A 16,704-nucleotide genomic window follows, 5' to 3' on the forward strand; every position below is an offset into this window, starting at 1 on the left:
GTGTCCGAAAATATCCACAGGGAAGAATGACGCCCCTGTAGCTTACTTGGCTAACGCAATCGACCAAATATCGGGGGATTCGGGTTCGAATCCCGGTCAAGGCGAATGATTTTTTCTCTTTGGATCTTTCGCACGGTGTGAGACGACACGCAATAAGGGGTTTCACAATAATTACCTTAAAGGGGTTGTAAACGGAGAATAATTGGGTTTTGGACAGACAGGGAGAGGCACGAAGGTGGCAAATACAGTATAAAGCTTAAAAAAAAAAAACAATGAACGCACACTTAAATCACGCCTTGCGCAAACACTAGATAAGTGTACGAGGAAAACTTCCACGCCTTCGTCCAGAGATATGCCGACTCTTCTTTGTTTGCTAAACACCTCCAGCGAATCCCTCCGTGGTAGCAGGGAGTGGTATTGGAAAAACAGCAGCCGCTTCTGCATGAGCAAATGAATATGTGTCATTGTCAACGTGAAGAAAACCAGGGATTTTGCAGCGTAATTATTGCAATTTTACTATGAACTGCTAAAACAATTCAAAATGAAGGTGTTGAGCTATATTTTTGTTTTAACTTACGCCATCTGTAAAAGAAGTTACCACGTAAAAATAAATATTTTTAACTTTTACATGCATTTTTATTTCTATAGAAGAATAGAACGAAAAGCAGAAGAGTACTTGGATGAGGATCAATTTGGATTCAGAAAAAAACAAAGGCACAAGGGAAGCAATATTGGCCCTAAGACTGCTGATAGAAAAGAGAATGGAAAAGAACAAGCCAACATTCGTTGCGTTTGTGGACTTAGAGAAAGAATTTGATAACGTGGATTGGAGCACAATGCTTTGAATCCTAAAGGAAATTGGGGTTCTTTATAATGACAGAAGAATCATCCACAGTTTATACAAAAACCAAGTAGCCGTGATAAAATCAGGGCCCAGCTGTGAAGAAGCAAGAATTAAGAAAGGAGTGCGACAAGGCTGTACATTGTCACCCGTAATTTTCAGCGTTTACATTGAAAAAGCCATTAAGGAAATCAAAGAAAAGGCATTGGGAGTGAATATCCATGGAGAAAAAATAAGCATGCTAAGATTTGCCGATGACATAGCCGTTTTAGCAGAAACAGAGAAGGATTTGAAAAATATTCTGGTTAATATGGGTAGGATAATGAGTAGATATCAACTGAAAATAAGCACGAAGAAAACCAAGATCTTAGTACGCAGCAGAAGAGAAGAAGTCAAGAACAACATTAAAATAGGGAGGCAAAAACAGATAGAAGTTGATGAATACTGTTATTTGGGAAGCAGGATAACTAGTGACGGGAGAAGCAAGAAAGAAATTATCAGCAGAATAGCCCAGGCGAAGAGAGCATTCCACCAAAAGAGAGACCTACTTACAGCGGGAAACTTAAATATGGATGTAAAGAAAGAATTTATAAGAACCTACATCTGGAGTATGCTCCTATACGGAAGTGAGGCATGGACAATGACCGCAGCGGAGAAAGCAAGGATAGAGGCCTTTGAAATGTGGTGCTACGGAAGAATGATGAAAATCAAATGGATCGACCGAGTTAGTAACGAGGAAGTCCTAAGAAGGGTAGGAGAGAAGAGAAGCCTCATGAAAACCTTAATAAGAAGACGGAACAACCTTATAGGCCACATCTTGAGACATGATGGCCTGATGAAGACAATCGTCGAAGGACAAGTGGAAGGCAAGAATGGAAAAGGAAGACCTCGAACAAAATATATGGAACAAGTAAAGAGAGATGTGAAAGAGAAGAAATACGTAGGAGTGAAAAGATTAGCTGATAGGAGAACTGAGTGGAGAGCTGCGTCAAACCAATCCTAGGATTGTTGACCAGTGATGATGATGCATATGTTTACATTTGTGATATCACGTGCATAAAAATTCAATGAACAGGTCCCCATCATCTTTAGTCTCAATCTACTTCTTTGCATGACTGCTAATGGCGGATGATTGTAGCTGGCCGAGAGATTAAGTGATATCTTGGAGACAAATGAGTAAAAGGATTTGTTATGTCAATGGATGCAAAGAAAAATTATAAAGTTTTCGGAGGAAACGCTGAAAATGTGTTCAAGGCTGGTCAAAGTACCTCAAGGTGCTTGAAGCTGACCGCGCGCTGACACATTATCTTTGTTGGTGATATTTTTATTAATCGAATGCGTATTTTTAATTTATTCAGGCATAATTATACTATATGTATCACCTGACAAAACAGTGATATACACCGTAGCTAACCATATTTACCTTTTGTTGGAATATTAAACAATAATAAACTCCTTTAGTTTACATAGGAGTCGACCGTTGATAGCTTCACATGGTCCGGTGGCGCTTCTCAGCGGTCAGCTTTAGCAAGTTATCGCGCCGAAGTGCTGTGTGAGCCATCATTATTTTTTTATTGTGAGTCAGTGAATAAATCTTCTGTCTTCCTGCGACACAATGATCTCGCTTCCGTTCCACATGTACATAGTAAAATTTATTTCCCGCCTTGACCACCGTCCCTCTTATTAAGTGAGACCGTATAGGTTTTTTTTCGCCTCTTTTGAATATCCGTTTGGACTTTCACCTCCATTAGAAATGATTACACTTTTGTAGAAGAGCCGTACTTGAACAGTGATATCAAATGTTGTCCATTATTTGTCCTTCATGATACATACGGGGTATGGAGTGGAAAAGGAAAAATATAAACTTTCCGGATGGAGTCGTGAAAATTTGTTCTCGGCTAGTGCAAGTACATAGTAGTGTTAGAAACAGACCGCATGGTTCTCCATAACTTTGTTCTTGAGCGTTCACCCACAATTAACCTCTTCTCTAAGATGGGCGTGATTTCACGATCTCAATTTTCTGATACTAAAGAAGGAAGGCCGGATTTTCACGGCTTGAATTTTTCGAAGCTAAAGGCCAAAGGCCTTGTTTTCACGGTTTCGCGGTCAAACATTCCAAGTTGGTCCCAACCGCCATTAGGGTCCCTCAGCGTGAGAGGTCCGACCCTTTCCTATTGTCCGTATGAGGATTACCTTGGCCCATTCCGGCTCTCAGTGTCCCCCTCAAGGAAGGTGCTCATGGTCACTTATTTGTTTACAAGTTAAAATAACTAAAAACGTTCATGTTGTATTTATTGAAAACCAATGCGAGGAATTACATTCTGTATGTTCTGCTGATTGGTTCCAAATTTTCAACGGAATTCTAGCGTTCATATAAACGGAGTTGATCATCACCTAGAACAATTTTTGGAGACGCTAAGGTTAGATGCTTAATTGCTATTTTTATAACTTACTAGAAAGTTTATAGGAGCAATATGGTAATGATATACATCTAAAAATATACGTTACTCTGTTAGTTACGTTCTAAGTGTACATTTGCGGGGAAATTTGGTAGAATATCCGATTTAACTTCTATGAAAAAAAGCCCTCGTAATGTAATAAAATATGATTCTCTCAGTTCTTTGTCATGAGAAAAAATTACAGCGACTATTGTTAATAACCTCTTACCAACCTTTAAATACAAAGTTTATTAAAATGCATATCCTAAAAATTCGTTAATTTAATGTACCAATAGGGAATGTTTTACGTAGACACATGTTGTGTGAAGCATTCCATAACATTGCAGGATAAGAACTGCTTTACCCAGGTAATTAATCTCATATCTTGGTTCTCTGGTCAGTATCCATTGAGGTGGTCTGTCTTGTGCACCTCACGGGCTTATTTCGGGACACATTAGCGCATAAATGTTTTCTTCGAAAAACTTATTATCCTCCAACTGGCACACCTAAGAGTATATTGGTGCAAGTATCCTCCTACTGAAATATGTACGTGGAAGGTGATAACCTCACTCTTCTCGGAAAAGCTTTGAAAATTTTCCTTTAAAAAATAATATTTAGCCATTTCAAACAAAAATTTTGTGAGATTCAAGCAGTTTTATGACGATTTTTCGGGAAAATATTCTTCTAACAAAATTCTAAATGTATCATTTTCATGTTATCAGAGAACTGGAGAGCAGACGCAAATGAGGAGAGTGTGCATTTGACATGATGGATCTAAAATATGTTAATGTCATAAATCGTAAATACCTAGTAGTAGGCTAGGAAAATTGAAAGATTTCATTCCCTTTAAAGTATTTATTGGTCTATGTTATAGTGCCGTTTTGCTGAAAGCCCTAAAAATAGCCGTAGAACTTAGTTAAAAAGTTCTACAGGCATTGCAAAATGAAAAGAATACATTAATGAAAAGACATTTAATGCAACAGTAACAATTAAAAGAATTAAAATTGCACTGGTAACAATTAACTGACCGCAAAAGTACTCCGGGATGGGCTGCCTTCGGGGAAAAGGGTCGAGGATTATATATTCCCAGTTGCCAACGACGACGTGGAATATTTGTGTTTTTTGAGTCAACATCTTTTACGGGAAATTTTCCTTCGATGTGAAAATCGTAGACCTTCCCCACCTGTACGCATTGATCTCATGCTATCTGTTATCGCTGTTATTCCGAGTAGCTATAGATAAGTAGCAAATAAAACGGAGTATTAGAAATGAGTGTACGACATTCCTGCGCTGGCTTTCAGACCAAAGAGTGGCCGTTAGGACGCACCTTCAAGACAGCAAGCTATTGGAAAACTTCTGAATAAGCCTTCCTTTTCATTTGCGAGGTCCAATTTTACTGTAAGTATAATTCCGATACTAAGTTAACTTTGTGATGCTTAAATGTTCCTGCCATTGTGATATTTATATGCCATTAATTAGGAGTACTCGTGTCACAAGCAAATCGAAAAATGTTGACATTGCGTAAGAAAATCATTAAGCATGTAATTGTAAACAGAAATTCCAATCGCTGGAGAGAAGGTATTTGTACAATTTTCTTTCTTGTATTTATTTTAATTATACAGTTATTCGCGTTCGAACACAAGTGCACCAATACTGCAGCAAGGTTTTCCGGGTGTTCTCTTGAATGTCTACCTGGCGTTCATTTAAACGGTTTTACAAAAGTGTCCACTCGCATAATTTAATAGGAGGGTGATTCAAATGTTACGAAGAAGTGGGGTGAAATTGTGGATGTTTATGAAACTTAAAATTTTTGCATTGCATTCTTTTCCAAAACAAAATTATCTCGTCAACACTAAAAACTAGTTGCGCGGGAAAGGAGCCACTTTAAATCACAGCTTTTAGTTTATAAGAAAGTGTTGCGGTGACTCGATATCAACACTTGCAGATTCACCTGATATCGCCGCACTGAAAATACCTGCTTGCCGTTTAAAATTCTGGAAAAAACCAGAGCTTTCACTAAATATCTCGGAGCGATTACCACCCTCGCCTTTTTGTACAGATTCACTTTGAACTTTCCGTATGTGTCGACCGCTTGGTTGAAGTTGTTGCGGCTGAGGATACTGATGTTTTAATGTCGTCTTTATTAAGAATAAGGCAGCATGGGTTTAACCCTAGAAAGACTGAAAAAAACATTATCGCGTAGTAGCCTGACTAGGTCGAGTGGGCCCTGAAAAATATTTCTTCGATATTACCAGTTTATGATGAATTAAGGATGAGTTCAGTGTTTGTTTTTATCGTATTTACTTCCTCGGCATTTTTATTCACGTCTTTCTTGCTGTTAAATAATATTTTGGAAGCCTATACTGCAGCAAAGCATAATATTATGCCCCCTACCAGAATTATCACTCCACCTTTCCCATTTTTATGGATGTTTACTAACACAATTGCATTTACACAAATTACAATATGGATTTTTGTCACTGATAAATAAGATTAATAACAAATTTAATGAAACCAAGGAATGATGCATTTACAAATGTCATTAAAAACTGTTATGCTACTACAAGCACTGGTAGGATAAATAATTCGGAAAGCTGTTGGCATATATTTTGCGCTCATCATGAAGAGCTAGTTCATGTCTTTCTATCCTGTTTGTAGTTGCACTTACGAAACTTATTTTCCCTGGTAACTATGCTAAGGTTTTCAATGTGTGCGTCACATTTTCTTTTTCTCGATGCCAATTCTTCCGATAGTTGATTTTCTCTTGGAGGTACTCAACCCTTTTAGGACACCTTTTTATTCCAATGGTATCTGCACCGCCCTTAGTACTATCTATGATAAAACAAAATTACTTATATTTTTTATTTTCGGTGGCATTGTTAATTTTTTAGCATGGCGCTTAGTAAAATTGTACTTTTTTCTTCCTTTTTTCGGCAATATTACAGAATCATGGAACCTTTGCAAAGCCTAACAAAGTGGTATCAAGCTGTATGGCATTTACAGACGTGAGCTCGGGTGGAATCTCTCGTTTATTTTTCCTCATTATCTCTATAATCGCTAAACCTTTGGAAAGTAGTCGGCGGCCTATTTTCACATTTTATGCTTCTGTCTGATTAGTCCCTCAACCATACTTGTGACTAATCTCTTCCCTTGATTGACCTCTCGGCTTTTATTGGAGTCTCTACCTGTGCATACTTGGATATTCCCCCTTTATGAATACCTGTTGCAGCCAAAGTTTTTATTTTATTAAAAGTTTTAATTAAATACTTCCCTGTTTTTGACGAAACAAACTTTCTTTAGGTACAACGCCCCCGGAACATCAGCAACTATTAGTTATCATACTTTTTCACACGATTTATTCAATAAGACCGGTTTCGTCGCAGAGGCGACATCATCAGGTACAGAAATCGTTATAATAACAGTTATTTTGTTGTTGTTTATCTGGTTGCTATTACGCGTTGTTAGGGGAGGGTTGCGTTGGGGTTGTAGCGTTACTCAGCTTCAGGGGAATTTCCAAGAGGGGGGAATAGTTGACAAAAATATTTTCATTTGCTAAAATTCCATTCTTGATGTGCTTCCTAATCTCCAACTCCTCCAAGCAGTCCATCCTTCTTCCCTTTTTCTAAGGTGGAGAATTTCCGGAAAAAAATCGCTCCTGTGGTCACTCTCCCATATTTTTTTCGCGAAATGCGATTTGTGTAGCTCCCCGTTCCTCAAATGCCTTCCGTGTTCCTCTGTTCTTTATCAGAACGAATAACTTTTTATTGGTAGGAATGGATTTTCACAAACTAAAGCCAGAAACAATCGACACATCATTAACTGTTCGTCAAACGTCAAGCAGGATCCTGGCACATTTCAAATATTCATTCCGCACATCAAATATCTCTCTAATAGTCCTCAACTTAACTGCTTTTCCTCATTTATGCCGCATTATCATATCGACTAACCCGCAATATTTTTGAATCGATCCCTCCCTCTAATACTGTTGACTATTGGCCCCCGTCTAGTTTACTCCAAAGTTGTGAAACATTTCATTTTTGACTAGTAAAAACGATATATATTAGTATCCTAGAACCTTATTTAGTTCCGAGTCATTTTCATTATTCTTCAATGCTCGATAAACTATACGCCTTTCAATGGTGGTCCATTTTCGAACAACATCAAATATATTAGGACGCAAAATTAGCAACAGGGCGGAAGACAATAAAAATTCCGCACTGCATACGGGACCATACGACAAATATTACGTTTCGCGTGATTATTTTTATTATTCCCGTGTTACCCTCTTTAGTGGCATGAAGTTTTGTTTACCACTCCTCTTTCAGATTGCGTGAAATAAAAATTTTTTCCCGATAAGAATTCCCCATTTTCGTATTTATATCATCTTCCCAGCAAGACGAAGAAATATCACCCACCGTGCAGTTCTTTTCCATCCTCATTTAACATTTCAGCCCTCATCCCTATCGGATTTTAATTAGAGAAAGCTCAATTAGTTTTCTAGAAGTGGCAATTTTTTTGAATAAATATAAAAAGGAATAAATATAAATATCTTGATAGTTATCTTGACTCCAACATCCATCCGATTTCTTAGCTCCTGAACTGCACAGTTAACCAATAGTCACTCTATGAATTCAGTCACACGAATATCTCACTCCACAAAATTTGGTACCACCAAGCATCCAGTAAAGATAGGAATAATATAATTTGTGTATATCATAGTAGTTGAAAATTAATACACCACTTCATCTGAATAATCCATTTGAGGAGTAAAACGATTTGTTAGATGAGGTAAATACTGAATAGTAGTGCATTATAATGATAGAGTATAATCTTCTTTATAATGAACTAAGGTTCAAGCTTACCATGTACAGCATCAAAATGTAACGATGGAATTAAAATTCTTCAATGTCTTCAGTTCGGTAGGTGGAATAACAGCATATGTCGGCAGGTAGCAAGATCACTCCAGCTTGTGATCGTTACTTCTTACTGACCACCACGAAAGCACCGAAGACGTTAGATGAACCGTCTCACATATAAAAATGACTGATTACAGGACTGAATGAAGATAATTCATACTGCGTGTACATCAAAAAGAAATATTTGCAAAAACTACCCATTACAGAACGACGTGGACACATGTTTCTGATTGTTTCACTCTAAATGTGTAAATGTAAGAGCATATAAAAGGCTTCGAGCAAATCCATAAAAATTGCCCACTTATTAGTAATAAGTATCGCCTATCACTTTCCTCATAACTCTATACACATTGAATCTCCCAAAAATATGAATAAATAAGAAAACTGCTGATAAGTTGAAATAAATTACCTATAGCATTGAAAGTGGTCGACTGGATCCAACTGACCAAGTACGTCCACTATGTAACTTTGTATTATACTTAAAAATATAATCATCCTATTCTCATTATTTCTTGTAATGCTATACAGGACGTACACATAGGAACATTCAAGGCGTCAAAATCAATATTAGGCTTTTTTGACATAATTATAAACTTTCAAAACTACCAACCGGGTCCATTGGACCCAGTCCGCCGTTCTAGGGTTAAACTCCCGCGCAATATCGCATTGACAGTCTCCATTTTCAAAGCAATGGACCTCTTTCTATTCCTCTTCTAGGTTTATGGTTTTTCTTGATAACTACTTCATTTTTCTTCCCACCTTCCTATTCTTTGCCACTTTTTCTCTTGGTTTTTATTCTGCATGGCTCTATCGAAATAATCTTTTACTGGTGAACTGTGTACCTAATACGCAGAGGGCCTACGACTGTTGGGAGGGAATGAAGTCATTGTGTTTGAGACTCTATAGCGGACCATTTGGTGTGCTGATGCTATTTATACGTAACTCTGCCACCGCTTCATTTCTCCCCCGTGAATACCGACGACCTTGAAGGCTTTAGCGCAGACTCTCCACCTGGAAGTCAATCGCCCGATAACTAATAACGGCAAAAATTACGTCTGAAACCGTATCGCTTAACAAAACTCATTTCCACGCTTAATTATCGATCTATTTAAACCGTTTTCATTCTTTTAAGGAGACGAGGTAAGTCTCTATTATATACCGCGCTTGGGGTAACTGACTGACTGATGGATACAAATTCCCGACCACTTCCAGACGTGCTGGAGAGCTGAAATTTTGCACGCGTGCGGGGAACCCGAAATAATTCGAAGGAAAAATCCGAAAACCGGAAGTTTCCGCCACGTGTCGTTGCTAGGACGACAAAATGGCCGAAATCGGGCTTTTTTCGGGGACAGTCTTTCGGTTTTTATTTTACTGCGCGCGAATGGTGTGCCACACGGATTGCTAATGCATTTCCTGAAAGCTGATAAACGTGGGCACGTAATAACGTAATGTTATTAATTTTTTAAAAAGAAATTTGCAGCAAAAACGGCGTCCAAATATTCGTTTTTCTATTAAAATTTCATAACTTCCGCTCCCTTCGACTTCATTTAAGGTATAGGATAACGAAAACTATTATTATATATGACTATAACATCCTCTACGAAATGTAGGTAACAATTTTCTTTCGTCGTCCTTGGTTACTCAGAAAAAAATTAAAATATTCCGAAAATCAACGAAAATTACGATTTCCAAAAGATTAACATAAGGTTATGTCAATTTTAACCTGACCAATTTCTTTCAAACTTTGTAGTTACATACACTTATTTATTGTCTTTCAGAAAACATGAACTTTTAATAAATGATTCAATGTATTTAACCGCGAAAAAATAAAAATGGCGGGCACTACTCACTTTTTTCGGGGACTGGTTTGCTTTTTATTGTATTACTCTCGAAATATGGATGTCATAGGGCACACTTCTGTTAGATATGACAGTAAATGAATGTGACCATATAGTATCATCATCTTTATACCCCCCGAAACCCCCTAAAAAATTAAAATTTGCACATAAGTAGCCCTTTCGGGTACTTTTCGTCACAATTCCGCCGCTTTTCGAATCCTTACCACTCATCGCTACGGAATTGATGTGGACGATTGATGACCGCCGGCAGTAAAAACCTATAAACCCCCGGTAAACCCTCATACACCCCCCTAAAAATAAAATTTTGCATATTAGTCTACTTTTTGGGTACTTTTCGTGAGTATACCACCGCCCCCAACGATTCATCCCCACGGAAATTATTTGAACGGATAGTGACCACGTGAAATACATACATAAACCCCCGGAATCCCCCTGAAATACCCCCAAAATGTAAAATGTGCCATTAAGTCTCCTATTTGGGTACTTCTCGCAAACATTACGCCACACTACCCGTCCCCTCTGAGCTCTAGATCCGGAATATTTGGTGAGGGCGAGCACCCGTAAACCATACGGGAAAAAATACCAGAAACCCCCGATCACCTCCTGGAACATCGCTGAAAAAAAATTAATGAATTTTAAAGTCGCCTTTCCGAGTACTTTTCGTCACAATTAAACCGGTGCCCCTACCACTTATAAAAACCTCCGATAACCCCGTGAAACCTCCCAAAAAATTTCTAATAAATCGCATCTCCAGGTAAAAGAATCGTCAGACCACTGTCCCGGACCCCTAGGACTTATCGGCACGGAATTTATGAGAACGATTTGTGACCACTGGTTTAAGACAAGTATAAACCCCCCGGTATTCCGTTGGAACCCCCGCAAAAAATGAAAAACTTGCCGTTAAGCTTTCTTTTATGGGTACTTGTCGCCACTATTACTCCGCATTGCACTACCCTTTACAATCATCGCTACGTGATCACTGTGGACGATTAGTGACCGCATGCATAACACATTTAAACCCCCGAATCCCCGTGGGCACCCCTCTCGGTGGAGAAGAGCATTAATGAGGACTAAGCGGAGCAGCCGCGGGGGGGCTCCTTGACACCAAGGCGGCGAAGCCGCCCCACAACGAGCAACGGCGAAGCCGTTCCGAGGTGTGACTGGCGTAGGCGAGGGGGAGCTTCAGTAACCTTCGGGCGGCGAAGCCGCCCCGATGTTTGAGCGGCGCAGCCGTTGTAGACTCCACCCATCTCAACTCACACTCAACCCCTGGGCGGCGAAGCCGTTTCGAGGAATGAGTGGGGCGCCTCCCAACCCCCTGGCCGGCGAAGCCGGCCCTAGGTTAAGGTGAGATTATTCGAACTTTAAAAGTCTTCGAGCGACCACAAATGTAGACGGCGAAGCCGGAACCGGGGTTTTTAAGGGGCGGAGCCCCTTAACGAGCGCGCGGAGCGTGCGAGTTACTTCTGTACGCCGGCTATCTGCACCCAATGACGAGTACTAGTTTTGGACATCACTCGGCAATGATTTTCCGTTAATATATGAACAAGAAAGAAGATTTGAGGCAAGAAATACTATTAATATCGATAAAATGATAGCAATTTTGTATTTATTGAGCGCGTGTTCACGTTTTATCATGAGAGGTTTTAAGTTTTCTGATTAGGCTACACTGCGTTCCGATGTTTCCCCGAGGAACGAATATGCGCTTTATCGAAATTGCGCTATACGAGGCAAGGGTGTTATCTCCTCCCTCCTCTTTCCTCACCCTATCCGTCCAATATCATCTTCAGCATTCTCCTCCGGCACCGGATCTCAGTGGCCTGTATTCTTTTCTGATCACTTTTTTAGATAATTCAATTTTCTAAACCATAAAGGGCCACACATATTTTCACTCACTATTTCCTGAACTCGAGCCATACGATCTTCGAGCACAGTAGCCACGAACGCAAGCTTAGCTTGGATTTGTCGACCCGTGACGTCAGTCGTGCTTCTAATATCCCTTGTAGCGGTACTGTAATCTGTTAGGTGTTATTTTAGATTTGTAACATATTCATTTACGGCAGGAGAGTCGTTGCATTCATTTTTTTATTTGGTGAGAAAACAGGGGTGGTCCGGGATTATTGGAGCCCATCGGCCAGGACTCATTATGGGTCCTTCTCGTCATCCAAAGGTTCCCCTTCCGGAAAATTTTACCAAATTGCATCCCCGGAAATGGATTTCGACCATATTCTGGCTCTTGAAAACTAAATTATGAAAAGTTATGAAAAATCATATTTCACGGCTTACGAACTGTAATAAGGCATTAGGGTGATAACAACTATTTATCGAATATGTTCCACGTGATCGCACCGTAATCTAAAAAATGACCTTTTCTAGAAGCGTCTCAAATAAACGTGAGGTTCTCTTTGATCTTCCAGCATCTTAATTTGTTTATTTGTTTTTATTTGATCTTTTCTCACCTAGCATGTTGTGTAAGATGCCACAGATGAAAACGTAGAAATTTGTAATTACAAAAAGCTTTGGTTCTAAGAATCTTATTCCTTTTTGTAACACCTTTAATATAAATACACTTCACGATAGACGCGAGTGTTGTCGAGGGCCCCCTAAGCTCAGGCTCCTCGGCGATCGCCGACCAGCCGACCTGGCAAGACCGCCCCTGTGAGCAAAACACCGATTGAAGTGTTGAAGCACGGTAGAATACAAAGTGATTACTATCTTTAATGACTCCAGAGTAGTCTTCTGCTCCTGTCAACCCACATGTATACTTTTCACTTGATCCAGGGGTTCCATCAACATGCAGAATCCAGGTGATCATCTCCGGACGTCGCGGGAAGAGATGGAGGGAGGGATGGTTGCACACTCGAGTCCAACAGATCAGAACTCGCTGATTCAAGACGACATGAGGTCCTCAAATCATGATGCAAGGAATTCAGTGAGATACAGACAGGATGATCGGTACGTATGAGAGCACTTCTCACAGCTAACGCTACTTCGTTTCGTTTCACTGAGTGATCGCACTCGAGACACGAAGGAATATCTGACTCAACACCACACCGCAGATCACAGTGAAGACACAGATTGTCGGAACGAGAGTTGATCCTAGACAATAGAATGATATAAAAGGAAACTTTGATAGCATCTCTTCAACTTTCTCATGATATTCCAGTGCTTACTTTTCTCATTCCTTGTATTTTTATTTTAAATCCACAGGTCAAGAATAATGAAAGGTGACGTATAATATTTCAAACTATCACTTATTTTGACTCACAGATACTTCTCAACACGTTCCGAACATTTTTTTAACGCAAAATATACTTCATATTATGAGAATATCATCCTTACTCGCAGGGCTTTAAAATTTCAGACCACTTTTGAAGATTCAGGTTGGTTTCGTCGCACTTTTTACGAAAGAAAAGTCTCCTCTTTCACTTTATGAAAGAAGTATACTAGATTATAAGACGAGAAAGATTGAACTTTGTAAATATAACGGTGATTCACGACTGAATATAATGTGATCATCTTCAGCACCCTATGGATGTAGCGGATTGCGCTGGAAATTTACCGATAAGAGATCCGGGGGTACAGCGTTAATACCTGTAATGGGTTGAACCTTCTGCATGCAATGGGTGAATCTGGTTGTTTAGAAACCCATTTTTTAAAGTAAAAATAGCCTCTGGAAGAATATGAGGGAAGACCTATGCATATTTAATTATAATTTTGAGAGACTCCTTCGAGTGTTTCGAATGTTTTCTGAGTTATTGCCGTCGTTGATTCCGTAATTTGATTCATTTTGTCCACTAAACCTTATCAACGCGTCCGTAACCCGGGAACATTTATCCAACTATCTTCATTATTTTTATTAATCGTTGAGCCATGTTTTTTTTCAGTATCCTGTTACATTTGACTTTGAAAAGCTAGCAATTTTAAAAATATCTACATTGTAGAACATAACCATACTCATACTACTAATAATTAACCGTTCTATTTTCTACCGCCTTTCTGCTATCAATTAAAAATTTTACTTAACCGACTTCCTCTCATATAATGTGAAACAACCAAATTACTTTCTAAATACTGAGGTTGCTACATTAGTTTGTTGTTTTCCTTTGGTACTCTTTGACATGTAATTTCATTATTGTCTTTCTTTAATTTTTATTGCTATTGGTGTTCCTCAAGTTCGCATTCGTTCTGTATTTGTACAATTGGAATAAAGTAAATTATAAATATTACTTGATGTAGTAAGGAGGGGTAGGATGGATAAAGGCTCTATATCGTCTTAATCTCTTGCTCCAGTGAAGGTATTTTATCATTTCTATTGATATTAGACTTTGTTGATATGTTAACTGCTGTCATATGATTGGTGGGTTGAATGTCAAACACAAGAACACGTAACTGAAGGATATTTTATTCCGTTAATGTGTCTAACCAATTAAATAACAAATTTGCCTTTCTCTTGCAGGAATGACCGTTTTATTGATTCGCTGGAGTTGCTCATAAAAATGTTCCCAGCTTTGCTGGAGGTAGAAGAAGAAGAAGAAGAAGAAGAGGAAAGGTGAATATAACGATTGTGTAGTTTTTATATCTTCTCGGCCACTTGGCTACAATTTGAAGAATAACTCCAAAAGACAACGCTAAAGTCTCCTTCTTTACCCCGGCAACGTTTCAAGAACGATTATGTAATTCTAAGGACAGTTATAACCAAGACATCAAAAGTGGTATATTCTTGCTTAAGTGTAATAATTGTGATATTCGTTATGCAGGACAGACTGGGAGTAGATTTAAAGATCGAGTGATTGAACACAGGAATAGTTTTATCAATAGTGACGAAAAATCATGTTTTTTTAAACATCTGAACTCCTGTTACTTTGACTTTTACATTTTATATTCCATAGACAGAGGAAAAAATAGACTTTTATGAGAAATGCGAAATTTTTAAGATCCTGACTAATCTTTGTAACGATGAAGTGTACTCCTCCCAATCGCCTCTTTTAACCCACATTCCTCCCCACTCTGTGAATACAGATAGTATAGATCTTTTTTATTTTTTTTTAGCTTCATCAACACCTGCTCCTTTCTTTGTTGCTATAATTTCTCATCAAACCTTTCCTATTCACTGCTTTCACGTCATATACGATTGTCTCCATGAGATTAGAACGAATGGTAAACTTCCACACTATGTTATTTAATGAACACCAACCCGGTTACGATACGTAGTGTAATCCCTAATGCCCCCTCCTTCAATGACCTTCTCTATTACCCACATTTTTTGTCAAACTGCCTACCTTGCTATTCTCTCCACCCCACCCTTCTCTTGATTGGCGGTATATAGAGAACATAGGAAGGCCAATTTGTACCTTGATAATGACATTACGTGTCTAAATCGGGTCGGTGTTCATTTAAAAAAAAATGTGTGGAAATTTGCCATTCGTCATTTATTATCATGGAGTTGAAAATACGCTGTACCCAGTAAAAACGTTTATATTTAATTATCCTCTGAATGTAATCATTAAAATATTTTAGACTATCGTAGGTTCAAGGCAAATGTACTCCCTTACCCTAATTTGGAGACTTGGAGTTTTTACAAATATGAAAGTGTCCTTATTTTAACTTTATAAACATATCGAGGATTTGTCCATTTTACTTTCTCACAAGGATTTATGTCTTCACTTAGTATGCAAATTAATGTTTCGTTGTAAAATTTAATATTTACGATAGCAATAGTAGGAATGTTTTAAGGATTAAAAATACAATGATGTTTAGAAGCACAGCATATTGAGATCGTACGGGCATTTGCCTCTCAGTGAAAGTGTAAAAAGCATATAGTTTTGTCAAAAATATGGCGAAAGTCGGGAAATGGTTAAAATAGAAAAAATATTGGTCACTTTAAATTTCAAACACTATCACAATGAAATATAGGAAAGCAATAAAAAAGCAAGAAATTAGTGAACATACCGTACTACATTTAGAGTATTCATTTGAATGATAAATTCTGAAATAAGTTAATATAATAATGCATGGACTTCTCATCTCACAGCTACATCCAGAATGAAGTATTCGATCTCTTGAAGGAAATCCTGATGGAACTGAGAGAAGGTACCGAGTATCCAAGGTAAGCTCTTTAAATACGCATAATTAACGTCATATTGAATGAGAAATTGGCATGTGGTAACTCACACTCTTACTGATGTAATGCAAAGATTTGCTTGGATGGCCTAAGCCAGTCGGACATTACCCTTCTCTTACCGTCTCACATCACTACCCCATCGTTCTTTATCCTTACTAAAATTCATATAGCGAATAACCCAGGCCGCCCCGTGGTTTCCTCCCGAAACTCTCCTACGGAGCACATCTTTGCATTCTTTGATCTCTATCTCCAACCCTTCGTTCAGTCCCTTCCGTCATCAATTCCCGCGACTTTCTTCATGAACCCAATTTTCATTTCCCTCCCCCAATCAGCCCTTCATCATGGCTACGATTGATGTCACCTCACTGTACTCTTGTGTACCTGTTTCTGAGGGACTCTCCGCCGCTATCTTTCACTACGACCCACACCTCAAAACCCAAGCACTGATATTCCACTCATCTTTATCATTTTATTCTCACCCACAATGCCTTCTCTTTTGGCAGCAACTAATATCTACAGATCTGCG

General features: G+C 38.7%; 1 long non-coding RNA gene across 1 annotated transcript; it reads left to right on the plus strand.

The window, feature by feature from the left end:
* Positions 1-4,580: 4,580 nt before the first annotated feature.
* On the plus strand, positions 4,581-14,600 carry LOC124172797. The gene is made up of 3 exons (XR_006868274.1): positions 4,581-4,677; positions 12,836-13,009; positions 14,514-14,600. It is a non-coding gene; the product is annotated as an uncharacterized LOC124172797 (long non-coding RNA).
* The last annotated feature ends 2,104 nt before the right edge of the window (positions 14,601-16,704 follow it).

The sequence above is a fragment of the Ischnura elegans genome (genome assembly GCF_921293095.1).
Source record: "Ischnura elegans chromosome 13 unlocalized genomic scaffold, ioIscEleg1.1 SUPER_13_unloc_3, whole genome shotgun sequence".
NCBI lineage: Eukaryota > Metazoa > Arthropoda > Insecta > Odonata > Coenagrionidae > Ischnura > Ischnura elegans.